Here is a 26,286-nt window from a genome sequence, read left to right as displayed (position 1 = left end):
AGCTTGTACACAGAACAAGAGCAATATGTTCTCTGTAACAAAGAATAGTGTCTGTGCCTTCGCAGATAGCAAACTGTTGATGAATAAATGTCTTAGAAGGTGTCATACTCGTCAGCATTGTCAATCACCGAACCCCTGCTATAGAAGATACATTTATGGGTGGTTTTGATGTGTCACTAACTGATAATATGATGATCTTTTTGTATAAATGTAACTGTTGTTGAATGCTCGCTCTCTTGCGTCCCACGAAGTCTGGGTGACACACGTTGTGGGACGTGAGATCCGGTCGGCCGACAGACTATTTGCTTTGCAATAAACCCTAGATTATGGGAATTGAACCTCGTGTCTGGCGTATCAGTTCATGTGTGGTGATTGTGCCTTGTTTCCATGCACGAGGGTCCCCAAGAGGCCAGTCAAAAAATGGTGCCCGAATAGGGACCCTCCCCCATTTGCTCCATCGTGTACGTTGTAATTTGAAGAAGCGGAAAAAATGAATCGAGGACGAGGCCGTCGAGACTGGGTCCGAGAGGTGTTTGGGGTGCCCCTGTGAAAGTGATGAGACTCCTTTGCAGATCTGTACATAACCAGTCCCTGATCGATGCGCCCGCCCAGAGAGCAAGAAGGCGAAGGTCCCGAAATGAGGCAGATTGAGCCAGATACGCAGACACGACGATCCTCGGTTGCGTCACTATACGGACGAATTGTGTCTTCTTGAGACAAATTTGTTGATCAGGTGAGTCGTGCCCCGATTCTAATAGTCCTGATAATGGTTGAGAGTTGCTCTTGCAAGATCAAACGCCCAGGGTAAGGTACGAATAAGATCAAACATGCCTGGGAAATTGTCTTCCTGTCTAGTGGGATTTTTCCACTGCGGTAGACAATCTTTGGAAACTGGCCAGGCTGCGCCACCCGTAGGGTCGCCAGCATATGAGATATATGTGAAGTATGGAATAGGGGCAATAATGTTTTGTGAAATTTGGCATAGGCAAGCCAGACACGTAGAAGATTTGCAATGGCCTGAAAATGGGAGTTATGAGATGGCGCGTTTAGATCATTTGGAATCAGTATTGCTGCGCAAGAAAGCACGCCCTGCGACATTTGACGTCAGAGACTGGAGGAAGGAGGCTATCCTCCGCTTAAGAAGCAGAGAGAAACATGCGCGTAGGCACAAATCTAATGCAGATAAAGCGCTAGAACAGGAAGAAAAGGAATTGGATGAGCAAATTAGAAAGGCAGACAGAAGTCTCCAAATGGGAATAGACAAAATATATCCTCAACAAGAATCTCATGCATCAGATGAACCTAAAAACAAGAGTGTTACTACAACAGGTGGCGGGTCATAATAGAGGTAGAGGAAATGCACAAGGGAGAGGAAATTATTCAAACATGCATGGAGGTCCACTTGGACTAAACCAATGTGCATACTGTAGGGGAGAGGTGTCATGATCTCTGCTTCCAAAAGGTCAGGGTTTTCCCAACTCCCTTGGAAGCAGATCCATAACCCAGGTTCCGAGTGCCAACCAGTCCCAATTGGGACCTTTTGGACCCAGTCCTGGCGCCAGTGGCACCAGGCTCATAAATATGCCCAGTCCCAGCGCTGGAAGCGCCGGGCTCATAATGCTTGGGTGGACTTACCTGCAGCAGACCATGCTGCTTACTTGCCTGCCAGTTGAGCCTCTGATCCTCTTCTGTTTGGAACTACTTTTCCTGTTGGGTGGGGCAGGAGCCACTCCCTAGATTCAGAACACTGGAACTCTTCTGGAAAGCAGGAACTCTTTTCTTACCTAGGCGTGGCTGTGGAAGGCGACACCTAAGCACTACAGGAGGCTATTTAAACCACACCCGATTGATGAATCTTGCTTTGCGTTATTCTGCATCCTCTGCAGCAGAACGCTCATCGTGTCTTCTGCATCTGATCCTGGGCCTAAGGAAAAAGGCTTACCATCCTGAATCCAGTCTTCAGCAACACCTATAAAGACAAGAAAGAACAGGTTAGGATTACGGTCTTCAGTGACAGCTCTTCACTTACCTGGTCCATCGGCTGTCACCAACGCCTCGCGCTGCATTCCGGCATCTGAAAGACAAAGGCTTACCTACTCTTCGTGCGCTCCGGAGGTCTTCACACTGCATTCCGGCATCTGAAAGACAAAAGCTTACCAACTCTTCGCACGCTCCGGAGGCCTTCGGCGCTGCATCCCGCATCTGAAAGACAAAACAAGGTGCGTTTAAAGACATTGGGGAACTTTAATACTCACGTGCCATTACTCCTTTCCACATCTAACCCAGTGGGTATTCCGGCACCCTGCAGCTGCTCCGAACTTGTACCTGCAAAATAAAAAGACAGTTAGAGCGCATCGTGAAGCAGGCAACAAGCGCTTACTTACGTGCTTCCAGGCGCTTCTATTCATCACACGGGCTCCATCTTCAACTCACTTCAGCCCGTCATCCGCCATCGCCTGAACCCTGCAAAACAAGAAACATCATAACTAAAGACTTTAAAGACATTAGAATTACTCGAAACTTACCGTTCGTGCAGTAAACGACGGACAGCAGTCCTCTGAAGTCAAGAGGCCTGCTCCCCTTATCCAGTGAAGAAACTGGTTACAGCACCCTGCTCCGAGGCAGATGGAAAGCACGGCGTTCACTTACCTAAGGCGAGAGCGTTAACCTTTGGGGTTCTACAGGAGAAGAGAAAAGGAAGAAGAGAGAGACATTCAATAACCCAGTTCCTTAATCCCATATTTTCTATCTGCAGACACCTTACCCTTCGAGTCAGACATACAGTGCACAGAGGTCCAGCCCAAAGAGCCATCCGTGTGTTACACATCACCTTTGAAGATACGGTATACGCCCAGTCAAGACCGGCGCCTCTACGGGAATCAGGTGAGCGTTACAAGAGGGTCATTGGCGAGAACAGTGTCCACATTTGCAGAATAGGAATGGGAATGGCCAGAGGAGATAGAATAGAGGTCGCCCAGGAGCAGAGGGGCAGAATAGAAAGAATAGTACACAGCAAAATCACAATAACCCTGGAAATAGCAACAAGAGTCAGAACCAAAATCCGAGTCAGCACAATGGAGATGGGGACGGGAAGGTTTTCGATACTCAATCAAATACATACTATTCCGGTGACTATACATCAGATGATGTATTGTTCCGCTAGAACAGCCCAAGGCAGGGGTCGGAACCAGTGTCTATTCCCGTTGATCAGAAAGGACCCTACGAAGATATGAAAGTTGGGAATAAGGAGCACATTTTTCTCGTGGACACAGGCGCACAGAAGTGCTCAATAGATCACCACTTGGTTCCAGAAATACCACTGTTAGGGCAAAGGAACGTTTCAGTAGGGTTTGCAGGCACCCCAGTAATTAGTCCTGTTTCCCAGTCAGTACCAATAACACTAGGGCCATTCACTGAGTTTTGTCCATTCTTGTTGACGCGGAATTGTGGGGAGAATCTATTGGGTTTAAATTTGTTAAAGAAACTAAGTGCGGTTATTCATTGTTCTCCTGATGGAGTGTTTTTGACAATATCACCACAAAATATACCAGTGTCCGAGTTCTTGTCCAACCCCTACCAACAGAATTAAGTAAGGTGCCGACTTGCATATGGGCAATGAATGATAACGATGTTGGTTGTTTGAAAATAGAGCCGCTGAGAATTGTTTTGAAAGAGGGAGTAACATTACCACGTATTCCCCAATATAGAATTTCGGTTTAAGGTGAAATGGCATTAAAATGTAATGTCTCAGATTTGATTAAAAGAAACGTGATTGAAGAGATTACTGGTAGCACTTGTAACAGTCCCATTCTTCCAGTTTATAAGAAAGGAGGGAATGAAATACTGTTCTGTTTCATAATTGATTTACGCACATTGAATAAAGTAGTTAATCCCCAATTTCCGTTGGTACCAGATGTCACTACCATTTTGACAATGATTCCAGCTTCGGCTTCATACTTTAGTGTAGTCGACCTTAAGAATGCATTCTTTAGCATTCCTGTACACCCAGAATCCCTATTTGCTTTCACACTAGGAGGACGTTCTTTCACATTCACACAAATTCCACAAGGTTACAATGAGAACCAGAGTATTTATAGCAGAGCATTAAAAGAACAGCTAGACATGTTAGAACTACCAGCGGGTTGCGTACTATTGCAGTACATAGATGACCCGTTAATTGCTGCCGAAACAGAAGAATTATGTAAAGAGGGAACTGTTTTGTTGTTGTCACATTTAGCAGATCATGGACAAAAAGCTTCTTTGAAAAAATGTCAGTATTGTCGAAAGGAGGTGGCCTATTTGGGCTACCTACTTTCGAAAGAGGGAAGAAGACTGACACCAGAAACAATAGAGAGTATCTCTGGTATGCCTATTCCAAAGACACAGAAAGGAGTCAGAGCCATAATAGGCATGGCTTCCTACTGCCGCCAATGGATAACAAATTTTGCGATGATTGTAAAGCCAATGGTGGCATTGACAAAGAAGGATGTTGCTTTGCCCTTACCATGGAATGGGGAATGTCAGAATGCATTTGATCGGCTCTAAGTTGCTTTGTGCTCAGCTCCAGTTTTGGGCGCACCAAATTATGAAAAAGTTTTAAAATTATTTGTGCATGAAAATAAAGGCTGCGCACTGGCTGTTTTGACACAGGAACAAGGAGGAAGAAATAGACCATGCGGTTATTTTTCTTCCTCGCTGGACCCTGTAGCCTGCACTTTGCCGCGTTGTTTGCAAACTGTTGCCGCTGCTGCCGCATCAGTGAAACAAACCGAAGGAATGGTGTTGGGGCACGCTTTAATTTTGATGGTGCCACACGCAATAGACATTCTCTTAAACAGAACGCAGACGCAACACCTCACGTCAGCTAGATTGACTAGATATGAAATTGTCCCGTTTACACCACATATTCAAATTCAAAGGTGTTGCGCTTTGAATCCTGCAGAATGAATGCCCCTTCCCAGTGAAGAAGTAGGTGAACATGAATCAACTCCCCATGATCGTTTAATGGTTACTGAAGAAACGAAAGGAAGAATTGACTTAACTGACACCCCACAGAAAGAGCCAGATGGAGAACTGTTTTGTGACGGTTCCTGTTTTAAATTACCTGATGACACGTCAACTGCTGCCTATGCCATTACAAAACTAAAAAATAATGTAGAGAGCAAAAGGATCCCATACAATTCAGCACAGGCAGCAGAGATAATAACATTGACAAGAGCATGTGAAATTTCTTAAAATCTAAATGCGAATATATATATACTGACAGTCAGTATGCGTTCGGGGTGGTACATAATTTTGGCCAACGCTGGGCTAAGAGGGGTTTTCTAACATCACATGGAACTAGAATCCAACATGGCCCTTTGATAGCGAGATTGCCGCCTGCACTTACGTGTCCGGAGCGACTGGCAATAATGAAATGCTGAGCGCATAAGAAAATAACATGTAATGTGGGAGAAGGAAACGCATTTGCAGACAGGATTGTAAAACAAACTGCCACTGATTTAAGCACAAAAATGTTGGTAGTGCAGTCGGAAGAAGTGCCCTGCATGATAGAGAATGGGATTGCCACAGTCAAAGAAATGCAGGCGGATGCAACTGCTGATATAAATGGATGGGCCAAGGGCTCTGCAGAATTAGACTTGGAAGGTTGCTGGGTGGACAAGAAGAGTAGAAAATGGATGCTGCCCAACTCCTACGTAACTGCGATGGTCACCATAGCCCACGCACATTTGTGTGTAAAAAATGGTTCAGCATTTGGCTACAGTATGGCAGAACACACACATAAGAAAAAATGCAGAAAGACTAGTTCAGAATTGTATAACATGTCTGCAACTCAATATTGGAAAAGGAACAGATACCCCAACAGGTAGTTTTGGCCCCCCTCTATGCCCTTTGAGGTGATCCGTTTTGATTTCATAGAAATGGAGAGAGGTCAGAATCTAAAATACATCCTGCTGGTAGTGTGTGCGTTCAGTAAATGGGTGGAAGCATATCCGCTGAAGGACTGCACAGCCATGAGCACTGCTAAAGTAATGTTGAAAGAATACTTTTCCCGATTCGGCCTGCCATGGTTCATATGGTCAGATAATAGCCCGCATTTTGTTGCCGCCGTAATATTACAGATTTGTGCAGGCCTTCAGATTGACAAACGATTCCATTGTACCAGTCACCAGATGAGTGCTGGGCTTGTTGAGCGCCAGAACGGCATACTAAAGAATAAAATAAGCAAAATCTGCACAGGGAGCAAGCTGAAATGGACAGATGCATTGCCTCTAGCTTTATTGTGCATGCGCACGTCTGTGCAAGCAAGGACTGGACTCTCCCCATACGAGATTGTGATGGGGAGACCTGCTAATGTTTGGTGTGCGCAGCAGCCAAGGCGCGTGAATGAAGTCGAATATCCTGTGCTTAGTACATATTGTAACCTTTTAATACAGAAGCTTTGTTTGATTCATCAGCAGGTGCAGGAGGCTCTTCCTGTCAAATATACTTGCCCGGGGCATTGTCTGCAGCCGGGAAACTGGATCCTCATTAAAAACTTTGAAAGGAAATCATTGCTTGCACCAAGATGGCGTGGACCGCATCAGGTTCTCCTGGAAACACAAACAGCAGCCTGTGTGGATGGTCGTAAGGCATGGATACATGCCACTCACACTAAGAGAATTCCATCGCCATTGAAAGAACTGCCTGATCCAGACGACAAGTAACTCGAAGGACACAGATGCCATTCCTCTGCTGCAAATTCTGCCTGAGCCTGAAACAAAGCCTGAGAAGATGCTAAAAAGGAGAAAGGGCTAAGTAGGCCCCAACTTTGACCAGCGGAATCTGAATCACCACAGGTTGATACAAAACCTGCAATAACACTCTGGCGCCCACCACCACTTGTTGCGCCACAGGCTGCCTCTGAGCCTGAATCTGGAAATGCACCTGCACTATTCATCGATCACACAGTACCTGGAGCAATACGGTACAACCTACGTTCCAAAAATCAAAAGTGATCTGATCTTCGTGTTCATTTGTTGCCTCTATTTCCCATTCCGGATGAAGTGGGAATCGGAGGCCTAGGGGAGTGGAGCGTGGGGGTTGTACCAATCTGACAGCTCTGGAACGCGGCTTCCCGGTGTTATCTTTGAAAATAAAAAATCCATGTGTTGATCACCCAGTGTGAACGAGCGGGGCTCATATGGTATAAAGGCAATTGATGTTCGCTCTGGAATCTTTTGGGCAATGTGCAGGAGCACAATAATCTTGAATTACGTTTAGCAATCCAGGCTGCCAAGAACTGGCCTGAAACACTTTGCTAACATTTCTCGAACTTACTGGTATTTTAACGAGTGCAGTGGTGAGAAGTATTCACGACGAACATTATTTGGAGGAGGAGAATCAAGAAGATGCCAATACCTGCTTCTGCCCCCTGCTGCACCAATGCTGATGATGTAGTAAATATAGAGACTATAAAATTGCCTAGAAAGAGTTACCGTAAAAGATGTATGCTAATTATGACAATATTCATGTGCATTATGAGTATACTTGCACCCATGTCAGTAGTCCTGGTATTATGGTATTTAGAGGAGATACATCCATTAGGTGTATTTTTGCCTATTAGTAATGTTTCTGTCACCGAAAGTCCAGTCCATGTAATCTCTTATACTTTTTCCCTAATGGAACAAAGACACAGGGAAGGTTATGGAAACAACACGTTACTTTTGATAATGAATATGACACACTCAATCCTGGATAAAAACAATTGTTGGGTGTGCACGCATTTACCACAACATGGTGGGAAAGGAATAGGTTGGTATGTGCAGCCATTACCGCTAAGTTCAGCATGTTATGCATCATTAAGAGCACTATATTATGGGAAATGGAATAAGAGCGAAACGGGTCGATTAGATAGGACAAACATGGTTGAGTTTGAAAAAGTGGTAATGAAACCTGTAGGTTGCACTATATTTAACAGAGCAAGGGTAATAAAGCCAGTAGTAACGCCACAAGATAGACTGTATGTGCCCTATAAATCATCTGTAATCATATTTTACATAAGCCCACAAGGGAATAAAGATGCAGTGCCCCCCTCGTATACAATAAATTACAGCCCTCTCACTGTTCCATTTTGCTTGCGAAAGAAAGGCTCCTATTCAGTAGGAACATTCAACAGGTGCATGAATATCGCAATTCGAGAGAGGAAGAACCGGTATATGTAGGTGATCCTGTCCATTTCATATGTGGGGAAAAAGCTTATCCCTGGTTGCCTAGAAATTGGGGAGGTACGTGTCACTTAGGAATTCTTTTCCCAGGGTTATTCCTCTCAAGAAGATATAGCAAAATCATTTATACCATTTTGGGGTCAAGCAATAAATTCATATAATATAAGACAACTGTCCAGAATTTTAGAAAAAAAAATAAATGGAACAACGGACATATTGTATAATATGACTCTGGAAGAAAAGGCAGTTAGATTAATGAACTTCAAAATAGAATGGCTCTTGATATAGTTTTGGCTGACCGTGGAGGAGTTTGCAAAATCGTGGGGTCATCGTGTTGCGTATTTGTAAGTGACTCCTCCCCTACGATCTTTGAGGCAATAAAGAAGTAACATATCCTGAGTTCTGACCTCCATCCCCCAACAGGTAGTTGGGAACTGAGCATAAGCTCCTGGTTTTGGGAATTATTACGCTCGTGGGGATGGAAATTAGTTGCAATTTTAGCCGCAGTACTTGGAATCTTTCTAACATGTTGTTGTTGCATACACGGTCTACCAATAATTTGCACTGAGATAAGTGATGAATGTATACACATGATGACACAAAAGAACTCCCAAAGCGAATACAATCACGAACCATGAAATGCAGACTGTGAAAGAATTTATGTCTATTAATATTGATGATGATGACGATTATAGTAGTATGCAGAGTTCAGAATCAGATACATTGTCAGAGGGAGACGCGATGTATGGTTGATGCGTTTGGCTTATGGCCAAGAGGAGGGTTTGTTAGTCCAGAAAATACCCTACCATAGCATAGACGGTATATTATGTTGGCTGAAAACCAACCGCATCATATGCCCAGCACCGCCAGTATGGAAAAGTCATCAAAAACATAGTGTCTCCATTTTGTATTAACAGAATTTGCCATTTGCTTTTCTTGCCTTTCTGTTCAAACGCTTTGCAAAAGATGAATTCTATTTCGTTCTGCCCCTGCACAGAGCAAGGCCACAAGTTACATGTTGAGAGACTAGCCCAGACAGAAATACTTTGCTTTCCTCCCTCACGAGTCCTTGAAGGCGAGCAGAGGCATTTAATCACCAAGCAGGTGCCAGCCAGTCTCGCTAAAACCGCAGAAACTGCAGAAATATACAGCTAAAGGCATGAATGAAACTCTCTTCCACGTCCCCCCCTTACTGAGCCCTTTTCGATCAAGCTGACCCCTAGCACATGAATAGAAACTAGAAGATAGCATACTTTGGAATGTGTCTCTCCTACGAACGCAGCTTGTACGCAGAACAAGAGCAATATGTTCTCTGTAATAAAGAATAGTGTCTGCGCCTTCGCAGATAGCAAACTGTTGATGAATAAATGTCTTAGAAGGTGTCATACTCGTCATCATTGTCAATCACCGAAACCCTGCAATAGAAGATACATTTATGGGCGGTTTTGATGTGTCACTAACTGATAATATGATGATCTTTTTGTATATATGTAACATTTGTTGAATGCTCACTCTCTTGCATCTCACAAGGTCTGGGTGATGCACGTTGTGGGACGTGAGATCCGGTCGGCCGACTGAGACTATTTGCTTTGCAATAAACCCTAGATTTTGGGAATTGAACCTTGTGTCTGGCGTATCAGTTCGTGTGTGGTGATTGTGCCTCGTTTCCATGCACGGGGGTCCCCCAGGGGCCCGTCACCTGCTAGTCTATGGACGGATGGAATCAGAGCCATTTTAAAGAATTATGGGGCCTGGGCACAGGCTTGTCACCCACCCCCACACCCACACCCACCCCCCCATCGACGGCAGGAGTACTTGTGTTCAAACATAGGTATAGGACACATTTGAACAATAGCAGCCAAGGGAAGGGTGCAGTTCAGATACAGGGCACAGCTAAATAGACGTATGAAAAAGGCACACATACCCCAGCATAGAGAGTAGACTCAGTTTAGCTGTCTCACTAAATGTAAAAGTGCTCAAGCATGTACACATATTGTGAATATAAATTAGAAGCTATGCTTTTCAAGTAGTTTTGCTGTTGGTCAGAAGAGAAACAAATTAGTTTGTGGTATCTAATATGTCAATGATCACTATTAATATATGCAACCTAATACTGTAGCCAATTAAACCACGAGCGCACATTTATTTAACAGCCTTCCTTCAGAACTAAATGCATCTAAACTGCTGACAAGGTTCAAGAGTTTACAGACTGGGAATTTGGATTGTTTAGACAAAGCAAGATTACATGAGTTGCCCAGGATCACACATGTTGGTTAAGAGGTGAAGCTGAGATTTGAGCTCAATCTGCAATTCCTGCATTTCACACCATTGTGTCCCGGTTCTTATCATTGAGCAAGGTGAAAATATTTGTGAACTTTTCACTTTCATAAACTAAAATAATACTCTATTGTTTTAAGAAATAACTTGAAAAATACACAGATCACATAACCCAATAGGTCAACCTTTTTAAAACATAACTTGATAGAAACATTTCATGCAAAAGGACATACTCCTACATCCCGTCCCCTTTCCTCCATACTTGTGGAATATCTCTCCGTCCTGTGGGACGGGACTGGAGCACTTTGTAAAAAGCATCCACATTTTTTTCAAAAATGTGTCACTCCTCTCTTTCTTGCGTGGGGCCCGGCACGCGGCCGTAACCTGCCCACTTTGGCTCCGCCCCACGCATCGCCCATCAGTCCTTTTCTCTGCTCGATTCGGGCCGGACGCACTTGTATCCTCGGAAGATTTTCTTCCCTTTTTTCCTCTCTGGCTCTCGCTAGCGTTAGTTTACTAGTCTGTCTGTCTTTCAAATTAGACTTTCCAGATTGCTCATCGTGTCACTGTCGCTTCGCGAGGGCGGATCCCTATCCTCTTTGTTTAGAGTGTTTGGGTCCGGATCACCGTTGGGACTTCTGTTTTTACTGCGACTCCCTTTCGGTCCGGGCACTTCAACGTTGGTTGGAGCGGTGGGAGGAGGTGTTCGGACAAACTCCTCCTTCGCATTTTCAGGCGTTCATCAACGAAAAGAAGAAACGCCTGGTAAATTCTTTACTTTTCATAGCACCCCGGCCGGGGGATACCTTTCCGTGTTCCTCTCGGTCCGGGAGGGGCGTTGATCGCTCTGTCACCGGGGTTCGCCCCGAGATGCCAGTTGGGCCTAATAATTCTACCAGAGTTTTCTCCGAGGGTCTCCGTAAGAGGCCTGTGAACACCGGAGTACGCTCCGGGGCCCCTCCTGTGGGGGCTGTTTGTAGACCCAGTTCTACTGAATCGTGGGGTACCGGAGCTCGCTCTGAGGCCTCTCTGTCGGCTTCCCTCAAAAACAAGACCGGGGTGCACCCCGAGGCCTTGGCTGGGCTGGTTGTTACCGAACGGATGTTCGAGGCCCTTGCAGATAAGGCTGTTACCGGGTCTGGGTCCGAGGTCCCTCATTCAGAGGCTAAAGCTACCAACAGTTCTGAGAGGCCAGACAAGGCTTTGTCGGTAAAAGCACACCGTTCCTGCTCTTGTGGTGATACCAGATCTGTTGAGGGGGCAAAGAAGCAAAGGTATTCTTTTACCAGCAGTGTCGAGGTCATTCGTTCGAAGGCTAATTTGGCGGTTGGTATGTCACAGAAACATTCCAGGCCACATAGTACCAGCTCGGCCGAGGTTCCTTATGTTAAGGCTAAGATTAAGACCCCTGATCAATCGACGGGGACCCCTGCCTCACTTCCTCACGTGCCGCAGTTCCTCTCAGATGAGGACAAAATGGCAATCGTTCCCGCCAAGGCGGCCATTTTAGGTGCTACCCCTACAACATCGCCATCGGCCTCTGGTGTAGGGCGCAGTCCCTTGGGTGAACCTAAGGTCCTTTGTGCACATCCTTACCGGCCAGTTTATGATTGGAATGCCCGGATGCCTCTTCCGCACAATGTTTCATTGCCCGCGGGTGTGGCTCCTTTGATTTATGTGGATACGTCAGTGGAGGGGCCGGTGTGGCACCCTTACCCATTACGTCCCTGGATTTGTCCACCTCATGAGAGACCTCCTCAGGTTCCAAAGCAATCTCCTGAGGACGCTTTTTTCAGTACTTTTCAAGTGCTTATGCGCACCGACCCCATGAGGGAACATTTCAAAGGGCTTTTCAAGGAGATATGTCCACCTGCGCCTCCGGTCCTCCGGTGGTTCCGCCGGCGCCTCCGTTGCCTGTGATGCCTCCCCCGGCTCTTCCGCCTGTGCCTTCATTGTTCCCAGTGGACAAGGCAGTGCCTGACACGGCTCAGCAGGATCCTGACCTGTCAGATGACCCTCAAGGCGATCAGGACAATGAGGACCTTCGCCGCTCTATCAGAGCCTTTCATGACCGGATACTGGACATGAGGAGTTTCTTAGATGTTCCGGTGCCCGAGGCACCCGCTCCGCAGGAGGGCGTGCTTTCTGGGGCGTTCACCCTGTCTCCATTGGAGCATACCGGCCTGTTCCTGCAGAAGGACGTTCTGGCCGAGGTCTGAAGAGTCTGGGAAAAACCACACTCGGGACTTTTTGTCAATAAGAAGATTGACGCGAGGTCCAGGCTGCACTCTTCGGAGGAGGTGGCCCGGACGTCTTGTCCGCCTCCCTCCTCCACAGTGGTGGCTGCGGCTACGTTGCAATCCAGACCTGCAGCATCCTCATCCACGACGGCTACTCCGGTCTTGGGAAAGGAGGACAAGCTGCTGGACTCCCTAGGGAGGAAAATCTTTGCCAGCTCAGCCTTGCAGCTCAGGCAGGCCAACGCTGAGTTGATATTGGCGGGAGATAACATGCGGATGTGGAAAGGTATGTCAGAGTTTGAGGAGCACATCCCGGTCGAGAAGTTGGAAGACTTCAAAGGAGGCCTTTCCGATGCCATGGTCTTGGCCCAGGATCTCCTGGAGGCTGCGGCTCACCACGTAGACACCTCGGCTCGGGGCCTGATGCTTGGGGTGGATACCTCACGGCAGGCGTGGCTGCATGCCACTAAATTTTCTAAGGAAGTGCAAGACAAGGTGTTGGACCTTCCATTCGATGGTAAGGAGCTTTTTCATTCTACTACTGATGTAGAGCTCACCAAGACCAAGGATAGCACTCAGACGGCTAAATCATTGTCTGTTCTGGTCAAAGCTCCTTTCAAATCCCAGAGACCGTTGTCGCAAAGTCTACCCTCCTCTGGTTTTAGGGGCTTCCTCAACTGCAAATCTCGCAGAGTGGATACTCCTGTGGGGAATAACCGCCGTAGACAACAACGCACATGGTTTTTCTTCCACTCCTCAGCCTCCTCATCAGGTTCAGGGGCACCGCCACCGATAAACCTGCCAAATGAGGGTTTTCAGCGCTCGCACAAGACCCCGGTGGGAGGACGCATTGCGTCTCATTGGGAGGCATGGCAGACCATCACAGAAGACAGATGGGTCTTGTCAGTCGCTCGAGCGGGCTTCCGCTTACCTTTACCCCCTCCCACACCCCTCAACCCTCCTTTTCAGCTCTCGGGCTCACCCTCCCTCAAGGCCGAAGTTCAGAAACTTCTGGACCTCAAAGCTGTGGAACCCGTTCCCCTTGGGGAGCGAGGGGAGGGCTTCTACTCCCGGCTGTTTACGGTGCCCAAACCCAACCAGGCTGGCCTGCGCACCATCCTAGACCTTTCCCAGTTCAATCTTTTCCTACCCCAAGAGAAATTCAAGATGATCACGCCCAGCCAGATACGCTCCTCCTTACAGATAGGCGATTGGCTCAGCGTTGTGGATCTTCAGGACGCGTACATGCATATCCTTATTTGGAACCCAGACAGGAGATATCTCTGCTTCTCTTTGGGAAAGGAGCACTTCCAGTTTCGAGTGCTTCCTTTTGGCCTCAGCTTGGCGTCTCTTTACGAAGATAATGTCGGTGATTGCGGCCTATCTTTGTCTCCAGGGTATACATGTGTATCCGTATTTGGACGGCTGGCTCTTAAGCAGCCCTTGGCCTCTAGCAGCAGCGGGCAATATCCAGTCTCTCCTTCAGCTCCTGTTCCATCTTGGGCTGTCGGTGAACTGGCGGAAATCTTCCACGACGGTCTCGCAGGACCCGATTTTCCTGGGTTTTCGCTGGAACACGATCGACTACAGAGTGTACCTGACCGGGGAGGGAATGTGGATCTGTTAGCCACGTGTCAGATGTTTTCGCAGTCGGAGAGCATGTCGGCTTGGTGGTTCCAGATGCACTTGGGCCTCACGGCCTTGTGCGTGCTGGCTCTTCCCTCTTGCTCGTCGCACGATGAGACTGACCCAGATGGCTCTTCGGAGTTCATGGCATCAGGCAGTGGATCCGGATAATGATTCCGGATTCCATGAGAGTGGACCTGGATTGGTGGTCATCTCTCAGCAATCTGTCTGGGGGCGCGTGGTTTCAGGACCCGATCCCCATGGTGACGATCACAACGGACTCCTCCCTTCTAGGGTGGGGTGCGACGTTAGATCATCTTCAGGTTTCGGACCTATGGTCGCCTCAGGACAAGCTCCTGCACAAAAATCATTTGGAGCTTCTGGTGATCTTCCTAGCGCTCAGATCGTTCAGACCGCTCATCGTCAACAAGGTGGTCCGCATAAGAATGGACAATGTGGTGTCAATGTATTACATCAACAAACAAGGGGGAACAAAGTCTCCCCCCCTCGTGGACCTGTCCATCCAGATTTGGGAGTGTGCCGTGCTTCATGGTGTCGGGCTGCTTGCAGTGCACATTCCTGGCCAGCTGAATGTCACTGCAGATGCCCTCATCTGGCGGACAGTGGTGAACTAGGAGTGGGAATTGAAGGCGGAGGTCCTCTCATGGATTTTCTCGCGCTGGGGCACACCGGAGGTGGACCTCTTCACTACGGCGGTGAACAAGAAGCTTCCTCAATATGCCTCCAGAGGGGGGCTGGGAGCATCCTCTCTGGGGGATGCTCTCGAGATTCCATGGCACAACACGAGAGCTTACGCCTTCCCGCCTCTGCCTCTAGTTCACCGGGCAATTTGGAAGTTGAAGAACTCGGCAAACTGTTCCCTTCTACTCATAGCCCTGTGGTGATCGGCCAGATTTTGGTTCTCAGAACTTCAACACCTGTCGGTGTATCCGCCGATCAGGTTACCAGTAACTCCCGATCTTCACCAAGGGGAACAACAGATGTGGCACACCTCCCCACAATCGCTCAGCTTGACATCATGGTGCCTGAGTTCAAGTCTTTAGAGCATTTGAGTTTGTCTGTGGATAACATGCGCATTATCCAGGCAGCCAGGAAACCCTCAACCAGATCTCAATACAAGAGTAAATGGCTCAGGTTCTGTCATTGGTGTTTGGAGAAGAAGTTGGATCCGAGGGTGGCCATGATTGACAGTGTTGTCCTTCGTGTCCTCCCTAGCAGAGTCAGGGGTTCATGTCCTGTCATGCAGGACTTATCTCTCAGCGGTTTCCGCTTACCTTTCTACAGACCTGTGTTCTTATTCTCGAACCAACCCAGTGGTGAAGAGGCATTTTGCTGGCTTGACACGCCTCTACCCTCTGGTTCGTAATCCGCACCCGCCATGGGACCTAAATGTAGTCCTGACGGCGCTGTGCCACAAACCCTTTGAACCAATGGCTACGGTGGGCCTCAAGTACTTGTCTTGGAAAATGTCCTTTCTGGTCGCCGTTACGTCAGCAAGGAGATTGTCGGTGGAGCATCCTTTCTTGGTCTATTACAAGGCAAGGTAGTCCTTCGGACAAACCCCGCTTTTCTACCGAAGGTGGTGACCGAATTCCATCTGAATCAGTCCATCTCCCTTCTGGTCTTTTTTCCGAACCCTGCCTCAGTGGCTGAAAGGATTCTACACTGTCTTGATGTCCGAAGAGCTCTTAAGTTCTACCTGGACAGGACTTCCGAGCTTAGGAGTTCTTCTCAACTTTTTGTGCCCTTCGGTAACCCTCAGGGCAAGCCGGCATCTAAGGCAACTATTTCTAGGTGGATTGCCGCCTGCATCACAGAGTCTTTCACCGTCCAAGGGCTGAAACCTCCTAAGGGTATCCATGCACACCTGGTGCTGGGCAAGGCAGCAACGGTTGCTTTTCAGAAATATGTCCCCTGGGAGTCCATTGCAAGGGCAGCTACTTGGGCCTCCCCATCTGCTTTCTGTAAGCATTACTGTCTCGACATGAGCTCAAGAGCTGACGGTCAGGCTGTGCTGAAGAACCTGTTTCAGTAAGGGGTATTTCCATCCACCCGTAGTTCCTGTAAAGAGTGCTTGGGAATCTCCCACAAGTATGGAGGAAAGGGGATGGGACGTAGGAGTATTACCAGGTTACTCACCGTAGTGACCACCTTACTCCTAGTCCATAGTCCCCTTTCCTCCATACGCCCGCCTGCCGTCCCCTCTAATAAGGTTCCTCTGTTATTGCTAATGGGTCTTTGACTTGGCGATAGAAAAGGACTGATGGGCGATGCGTGGGGCCGAGCCAAGGTGGGCAGGGTTACGGCCGCGTGCCGGGCCCCGCGCAGGAAAGAGAGGAGGGACACATTTTTGAAAAAAATGTGGATGCTTTTTACAAAGTGCTCCGGTCCCGTCCCACAGGACGATGATGTCCCACAAGTATGGAGGAAAGGGGACTATGGACGAGGAGTAAGGTGGTCACTACGGTGAGTAACCTGGTAAATCCTCTAGCTTATTTTTCACTATCACAAAGGCAAGAATACAGGTGCCATAATTTTAAGTCATGTAAGCTTAAAATGTTTCACTTGGGATTTTTGTTTGTATTATAAAACTTTAATATAGACCAAACACACATGATCGAGGACTGCCATTTATGATGTGCAGATGTACCATCGAAACCGTATGAGAGAGCAGACTTCTTTTTGCCAAACGAGCAGACCTGAAAATATGCTCACAAGAAGCCTGTGACATGTGGTTGGGTTTCTTCTCTGTAGAACCCCTTCCAATCAAATGGCCTACATGAAAATAAAGATTAGGCAATAGGCTAAACACCACCACCAGTAACTGAGAAGGCAAACCTTATCACGGAAGACACCACAGTGCTATACAGAGACATAAGACTATTTGTCCAGGAGCACTGTATCGTCCGCTGGCAAAGCGAGAACTTGAGCCTCAACACTTTAGTTCCAGTGTCTTGAATCTGACTAGCTAGCCACTTCTCCCTACTAATAATTAAGGCACCTCATTGGGAGAGGGAGTGGTGGCTGCCAGTTTTCAAAATCCTTATTTCACCTTCACCAGTGTAATGCTATGTCACTTTTTATAGCTAGTGCTAACTGGTGCAGTTACATTGGTGTGTAGCAGACACTAAGTGTTACTATCACAAAAGTATACATACATGCAAGTTTATCCACCTCCGGCATAGGAAAGGCCGAGTCAGCCTTGCTCGAATTTGGTACTGTGATCTGGTATATGAACACACATCTTTGTAACAAGTGCTTAACAAACTGAGCTAGCTTCTGAGAAATCATGGCACTCTAATTTATTCCTATCCATTTCAACTTTCAGTTTCGAATAGAATCTATATATTACACACAGAAGGGTCAAAATACTACGAAAATTGCAGGGAGTGGATGGACAAACTGTGTGTACTAAAGTGAATACAAAAACCATTATAGGATTAATTGATACAGCAGAATGTACTTGTCAGCAACAGCCTGGCAGCAGGATTGGTGCCTCAGCAACGCACCATAAAACATCCTGCTATGCGTTATTTTAGTAAATGGGCACTGATTCCTTTCAATCAGGCAGCCATGTGGGGTCCCTCCCAAGGTGGAGGGCCCGCGGCATGTGCCGCTTTTGCCCTCCCATAAAGACATCTCTGGGTGGAATGATATCGATTAGAATGGAAAATGTTGTAGGCCTTTTTGGCATCACTTATGTATGCAGACGATAACTGTGGACAGATTTGAGGTGATCTTGTTGGTTTCTCTAGTCAGATTCAACTTAAGGTTCAAACAATAAAGTCTGGAGAAGGCGATCTGGCCCTCCACCAACTTTGATCATCTGTTAACAATGGACCTCTGCGAGACATGCCCAGGTGCAGCTACTGATTGGAACTGGGCTTTTTCATCTCCAGTTCACAAGAACAATTGTAGCCAATCTGCGCTTTTACCCCCAGAGCCTCCACTTACCCATAAGGCTCCCCCTCTCAAGTGCTTGGCATTCAGAGCTCCACAGACGCACCTCCTTCCGGTCCACAGAACAAGTTCGAGCTCTTATTTATTCTATTTATTACTCGCCCAGACCCAAAGGTATCAAAGTTAAATTACAGGCATATTATCACTTGGCAGGACACTCTGCCCAGAGTTAGAGAGCAGGTGTTCCCCTTCGTTTTCCTCCTTAGAGCCTGGGTTAGGAGTTACTGAGCAGGGACTGGATTGTCCTTGAGCAAGGAGGTAGCCCAGACGAGCAGTCGCCTCATTGGCCAAAGCACCCCCACAGGTCTGGCACTTGATGGGTGTCAAATCATTGATCATTATGCCCCCGCCTGGCAACTGAATATAGCTACATATTTTATTTATTTACATTGTGGACTCTAAAGGATGCTCCATGGAATTGAGGGCTATAGGCCGTTCTATTGTTTGAAAATTAGGAATGAACGTTGGCATCTGCGGGAGAAGGAAGGGCAGGAGGGTCAGGGACCAAACAAGGCTGTGGTATAATACAGTATAGCTCAGGGGCAACGCGCTCGCCTTGGAAGCAAGACGACATGGAGCAACAAAGGTTCCATACCCGGGTTCGGGCTCAGAAACCTCAGGGTATTAAGCGCGTTATAAATAACCTATCATAAAATAGATTGTAAGGGGGTGGGACGGGCAGAAGGCATCGGAATGGCCCCAGTGTTGAGGAGAAACTCCACATTGTGCAAGACGAGCCTTTGTAGTTTCTCAAGCCCACTGAGGGAAGGGTCAGGGTCTGGCAGGGAGGGAGAGTTAAGTAAAATCAGATTGATCCAAGGTAAGACTTGCAGTCTCTCCACGAGTAAAAGATAAGCGGTAAGTCTAAGGCAAGTTCAGGCTCACAGGCGAAGGCACCAAGTGTTCTGCCAGGCATCACCCAATCCATTACAGATGTGAGAGGACTATTCCAAGGCCTTTTAATAACCATTCTCCAAAAGGTTGAGTTGTTGAGTCCCTCAGCCCTCAAGGATATATCAACCACTAAAGTGACGGAAGCAAAAGGGTGACCAAAGGAGCACCCCAAACATACCCATTGAAAGTCCTGGAAAATCGATGGAGCAACTCAGAAAACGACCCTCATGCCGCTCATACTCTGAGGCCATTGGCTTCTCAACTACCACTACATCACCAGTCTGGCTTTCGAACCCAGAAGAACTCATGAGACCTAACATTTTGAGAAAATCTGAAGCAGGACTTCCAAATACAAAAATAGCTGCGCTGCTGTACTTCGAATGCTTGCCACACTCTATGGAGAAGGAAATGGCATTCCCAAAACTGCCCCCTATGAATTGAGGGTGCCTTGAAGGGGTTATGAAAGTGGCCATCAGAGCAAAAAAACAATATTAAAGCTGTGGAAGACCCCAATAAAGCCCAAAATTGAAGAGTATGCTTTGAATAGCAAAATGTGAACAGAATGTTTGCGAGGCCAAGGACTAAAGATTAGTACATTGAAATTGGGGACTTGGGCAGTGGTAGGGCGGTACTGCCAGAATGGCTTCACAGCGCTCTTCAAAGCCATGAGCGAAGGATGTCAAGAGGAAGCACCTCAGTGTAACATGAAAGCAAAAGTTTACTAAACCACAGCGATAACCACTAATCCTCAAACCGATGTGTTTGCAGCCACTTTCTGAAACGTTGAACATCTTGGATCTCTTTGATGCTCCAGGGCAGGCTCTTCCACAATTTGCTTCCCACCACCGTCCCAGATCTACCGAACGGCCTAGTTTTCCGGAATTTGGATTACTAAGCGTAGAGTTGATCTCAGTGGTCCGCCTGAGTTATACCAGGCAAACTGTTTTTTCATGTATGACGGGGCCAGACCGTAAAAGGTTTTGTGGGATCAGAGTTAAAATCTTAAAATTGATTCTGGCCTGAATCGGAAACAAATGCAATTTCCTGCGTAAAGGGGTTATATGATCATGCTGGCTACAGTTATGAACAATACAGACGGCCATATTTTGTAGCCTTTGAAGACAATCAATATGCTTATTTGTGCATAAATAAAGGCTTTTACAGTAAACTACAGTAAACCAGCTTAGCACATATGACAGCGCCAGCAATCGAGGTGAAATCTGGGTCAGACAGCATTGGTCAGAGTGGTCTGAGAATCATAAGATGAAAATTAGTGGTGCTCACTAAAAAGACACCCAAAGATTGAACTTTGGTGGATACAGCAACAGAGTAGTTGGACTTCAATCGATCTATGAACTTCGGGAGTTCTTTGAACAGCATATGCAAGGGTGGAACAGTCTCTCCGTCTCCTGTGTGAACTAAGTGCAAGGACCTCCGACAGTCGGTACCCATTAGATATTGGGGATGAGGCTGTAATATCATATTTTGCATGTGCCAAATCAGACACTTTGTTAGACACATAGGTTGAAGGCTTTTAAGAAACAGAAACATTTCTTGTTGCCGGAATGTTGCACTAAAAACAAAAACTTTGTAATGGCTTTATAGTAGAAAATATATACATATAATAGTACGCCGCTTTCCCAACAGGAGCGGATTTATACTGAAGGAGACATCTAGAATGAAACTAATGACAGCAAACTGATCGAATATAAAGAACCTGTATTGAATTAAACTAATGTTCCACCCTCTTCCATATGCACAGACGTCAGCTATAACTCACCAAGATTGGTGAAGCAAAACCGGATCACCTGTGCTGAGACGCAGTCTGGGCTGTCAGAATGGCATGGACGCGCCGTCAGCAAAGCATCCGAAATGCGAGGTCAAAGCACCCTTGCGCCAGAGTGCCAGGACGCTGTAGCTTCACCTGGGCAATTTCTGGGTTTAGGCTTGTTATAATGTTCTTGGTCTCTGTACCCAAGAGATACCTCAAGTAAAGTAATTCAGTGTTAGAGCTACTCAGCACTGAATTATGCGAGTTGCCTATGAATGCTAGATTGGCACCAAGGTTGTAACACTCAGTAGAAGATGGTAAGGAATTGTTCGGGCCTCAAGCTGATCCAAAGATGACTTTCTGCTTGGATCAGAATGAGAAGGCAAAATTGAGATGTTCTCCCTAAGGGCTTTGATTTTTGTTTGGAAGAATACTTGCATCTTACTACACAGTTTTATTCAGTAAAGACAAGTGTCAGATTCAAGGGCTGGGTGTATTTGCTCATGTAAACATTTAAAAAGTGCTTTGGAGGAGTTAGCTGAGGAAGCTATCTTCTGTGTCAAAGACATTTGTTTAGCTTCCATAACAGTTTGCCTTCTGACATTTCAGTTCAAGGCAATTGCGTTGATTTGGGTTCCCTCCATTTACGTTCTAGTCTTTTAAGATCTGATTTGATTGCTTCTAAATCTTCATTAAACCAGATGTTTCCTAAATACTTTATTTTAATGATTTTAGTTTTCAACAGAACCACCACCTTAATCGAAGATTTTATCAACGAGTTGTATGATTCTACCACAACAGAATTGTCCATGCCTTCTAAGAGAGATGGCAGTAATTTAAGGTTGTAGAAGCTAGGGTTCAGCTCATTGTTAGTCTGCGTTTGTTCCTGTAGTGACTCATCTTCCATTTGTTTGACTGTGTCTCTATAAGGATGAAAACCGTGAAGGTAAAATGGAGGATACCATTAGATCTGTCCATTCCACCCATCTGACTTTGGTATTTTATAGAATGCTATTCAATGAAAAGACCCAATCAAATGAACGTCCTTTCATGTGCGATTGTGCCAAGTCAAGATATATTAGATCTTGTAAAAGAGAAGCTGCTAAGACGTCTTCTTCATCATGAAAGTCCAGATTAAAGTCTGCCATAATAAGAGGAATCTTGATTTTGGACTGGGAGAGGATTAGATCAATGAAGTTATCTCTGAAAAGCGGGTCATGTTTCGGATGACGATAGAGAATGATAATGTCCATACTGGCAGACAGTTGGGGGATGTACTGAGACTTCTAGCCAGTCACCTTTGTGCATCATGGCAAGTGAGTGTGCATTAACAGTCAGCGAGTCACGGTAAATCAGGGCAAACCCCCCTGATCTCATAGTTCTCCTCTAATGTGGTTAATGATAGATTAGCCTGTTTTGTCTCGCCATGTGTTGCCTGGTGTGTTCCTCCTTTGTGTTTTGTGTGTATGTCACTGGGTTGCTGGAAACTCCTTTCGGCAGTACCTTTCCTTGTAGACTTCAACTGACTGGTGCCTTGTATGACTAAATGTTGGATAGCTGGAGTTCTGGGATGAACTGTATTGCGTATACATGGTAATGCAAGGCCACTAGAAGGCCATTTGGCCTACTATCTACTGTTTCTGGCATCTGTGAATGCCTCTTTATGGAAATACCAATAACGTTTCTTACAAAAAAAGCTTAAACAAATATGACATTCTTCAGGTTCAGGAAACAACAACCCTGAGGTTTTCAATTGCTCTTTCATCCAATCTTGCCCAATGAGGTAAGGAAGCACACAGACACGCACGTGTAAATATGGGCTTCATCGCCTTTGTGAACATGTTGGGGGGGCCCAAATAAGGGATTACAGCACCAGAAAGAGGGAGAGAGTTCTCGCCATATTGAAACAAAGGTATGCCCGATGCTTTCAGTAGATTGGGATGTGAAAATATGCATCCTGCAGACCTAAATAAACAAGCCAATCCGGCCCAGAACCTCCAGGCTCTGGCATTGTAAGAGTTACATTCCAGAGAGGCTTGTTGAAGGACCTCAGGTCCAGAAGGTGTCTGTGTCCACCGTTCTTGGTGTCAATGAAGTAACAGGGGTACCAGGCGTTCCAGACTTCTGAAGATGGTATTTATTGAGCAATCAGCTCTAGGCGAATAGGTTTGTAATGGTGGCAAGTGTGGATGCCTGGCGTACACAGGAGGGGGAAGACAGCAGCCACACAAGGCAACCAGAGCTAGCAGTATGATTCTATCTGCTCACACACCTCCCTGCCCCCACAGATGAAGGAAGACAATACCGTCTATTCAAAAGGATTTTGCAGCCAGGCTGATGGCCGGCACTGCGGCGCATGATTTACACTGGTTGACTGCTCTACCCTTGAAGGGTGAAAGTACCACCCATGCACTGAGCTTTTGCTCATTCTGAGGAAAGAGGAGCATAGGCAAAGGTAGAGGGAGGAACATTAGCCTGAGTGATTTTGCCTTTGCCCTGAACTTCCGAGAGCCGTCATCAGCACTCTTGCCAAAAATAATGGCCCCATTAAACCACATGCCTATGAGTTTACCCTGCATATCCTAGATGAACCCCTTCATCTGCATCAGGAATGCCATCCAATCACGGCTCCTGATCTCATGCACCGTGCCACACAATCAGAGTCATGAGCATCTGGGTGGGATGTGAGGACAGGAACGCCATTTCAGTTGGTACAAGTGAGTTCACTTGAAGGCTGCCATAACTGAGGAGGCTTTTGACAAATAAGCATTTACTTGCTCCACCAGAAGGTCTCTGAAGAGATCAATGGTGATCCGTCAGGCTTTTGGCTACAGGATATCCACCAGAGAATGAACTATATTGTCCAACCTTGGAGCAGCAGGCTCAGTGACTCCACAGCTCTTGTGACAGCACTCAGGAAGAACACCTAACCCACTCCGTTAGGCTGACACCACTGCTCCACCAAAGTCTGAGGAGGTATCTAAACTGATTGAGCCATCAAGATCTTCTGTCAAATCTAGGATTGCAGGGTGAAAGGGCTGGTCCACATAGACCTCCCCAGGAAGACTGGCGTCTTCCAAACAACCTGCTTGGGATGTCTTCCCCCTCATCAGAAATTGACTTTAATCTAGCCAATAGTGTGCCTGTCTGCTAGAATACAATGCAGGGTTTCCGGCTCCAGAGAAACCAGTTCCAGCATCGGCTCTACTGGGGCTACTAGTGTCCCTAACACAGAGGCACTGACTATTTAGGATGTTGTTAGAGCTGTGGGAATGAACTTCACTGGCACTGTACCCTGGCCAAAGCCCTCAGGCATGCAGTGATGAAAGTTGAGATGGCCTGCACTGTCCTGTAAGCGAGCAGTGGGATAAACGTTAGGCCGTCTGGTGCATGTTTGTGCACATTGAGCATTGATGCTCAAAAAGCCTACCACTCTAAACAGATTCCGCCTTGCCACATATTGGACTTCCGCGTACCTAGGAAGAAAAAGACATTGTTTAAAAGGCATGCAGGAACAGCAATATTCACAGCAATAAGACCTACCTGAAAGACTCAAGACGGGCTGGCATCAGTGAAGCAACTCGATCGCCATTGCCCACCAAGCTCAACGCACCCCTGCCAAGACAGCAGGACGGAGAACCCGCCAACATCTAAAACAAGGTGAGGAGAAGTCCAGAAGGGTTGCAGACCTACAGGGAGGTGGGGGGCTGTTTACCCCGGTTGCCCAGCCCTGAACATAGCTTACCTGTATTCCAGGCAGAACTCTTCCGCTGGTCGCATCTGGGCATCGCAAGGAGGGACATCTGAACCCCAACTGATGGGTGCCCCCCCCTGGAACCAGGTGAGTGTAACAGAATGCGAAGCCTCCAAAACTAAATCCACCTGGGCGCCATGGAAACCTCAGAATTAGACCAATTGGCCCAACTAATAGGAGAACTGCGTGCCAAGGTTCATTCTGCCCGTCAGGAGACTAATGCTCTCAGAAGAGATTTAATAGTGACTAAGGAGCGCACTGAAGACATTAGCAGGCAATACTTGCAATCACAAGCGGGCCAGACCCCCCCTACTGGGAAACAACCAAACAATGCAGAATCCTACCCTGCCATCCACTTCTTCTACTCCGGTGCAAGTTGTGCTACCAGGAACAGTTCCTTTCGCCCCACCGGAGCGATTTACGGGTGATCCACAGAAATACACCACATTACTGAATCAATGCCGCCTTCACTTTCTTTGCAGGCCTGGAGCATTTCCAAACGACCAGGCTCGGGTGGCCTTTGTCTGGTCATACCTGAGCGGTAGCGCACTAGACTGGTCAGTTCCATTGGTGACACATGATGATCCTCTGCTACATGACTTTGGGGGATTTCAGAGGGAAATGGAAAAACGTTATGCTCGTCATACCGGAGAACAAGTAGTGGACAATGACCTCCTTTCCCTCCGACAGGGAAATCAGGACCTGTTAACGTACATTGCTACTTTCAACAGATTGGTCGCTGAAGCTAGGTAGCCTGAAAACAAAAGAACCACGTTGTTTCATCGGGGTTTACGAGGCAAATTAAAAGATGTTCTAGCTCAAGTAGTGGACCCTCCTCGAGACTGTTTGGAGTTCATAAATTTGGTTGTACAATTAGACCACCGGCTGCAAGACCGAAAAGCAGATCGCTCCAAAATGGATCCACGGGCGGTGTATGTTCGGTCTAGAGACAACGTAACTCATGCACAAGAAAACCCTGCTGTGCCCATGCAACTTGGAGGAGTGCGACCCCCATTAACAAAACAAGAGCGAGATAAAAGAAGGCAACAACTGTGTCTGTATTGTGGAAAATCTGGGCACTTCTTGAAGGACTGCCCGGTGAAACCCCCTAGGAAGGTCGCTGGGGCCATGGAAAAAGACCAAGAGAAAGAACATCAATCGGAAAACTACCCAGCTCGGCAAACAGAGGTCAGTTTGTTGAGTGAGGGGAAAGGAGCCACCGACCTCACACTTTGCAATACCAGTGATCTTGATCAATAACCAACGGTTGTCCAGAATGCATGCCATAGAAGCCTACATTGACAGTGGGGCAGTCGGGAATTATATTGATCGAGATCTGGCTGCAGAGATGGGACTTCCCTTATGTTCCAAGCCGATTACAGATAAGGGGACTACAGTAAATGGGACTGAAATCGCTTCCGGACCCGTAACCCAATGCACAGCTGAGATAACAATGCTGTGCCAGGACGGGCATAGGGAACTCATTTCATTCGACCTCATCAAAGTACCTCAATTTTGGCTTATACTAGGGATGCC

The sequence above is a fragment of the Ambystoma mexicanum genome, chromosome 2q (assembly GCF_040938575.1).
Source record: "Ambystoma mexicanum isolate Mex_15411 chromosome 2q, UKY_AmexF1_1, whole genome shotgun sequence".
NCBI classification, from domain to species: Eukaryota; Metazoa; Chordata; class Amphibia; order Caudata; family Ambystomatidae; genus Ambystoma; species Ambystoma mexicanum.
The sequence above is the reverse complement of the archived record's forward strand: the minus strand, read 5'-3'. Positions refer to the sequence as shown.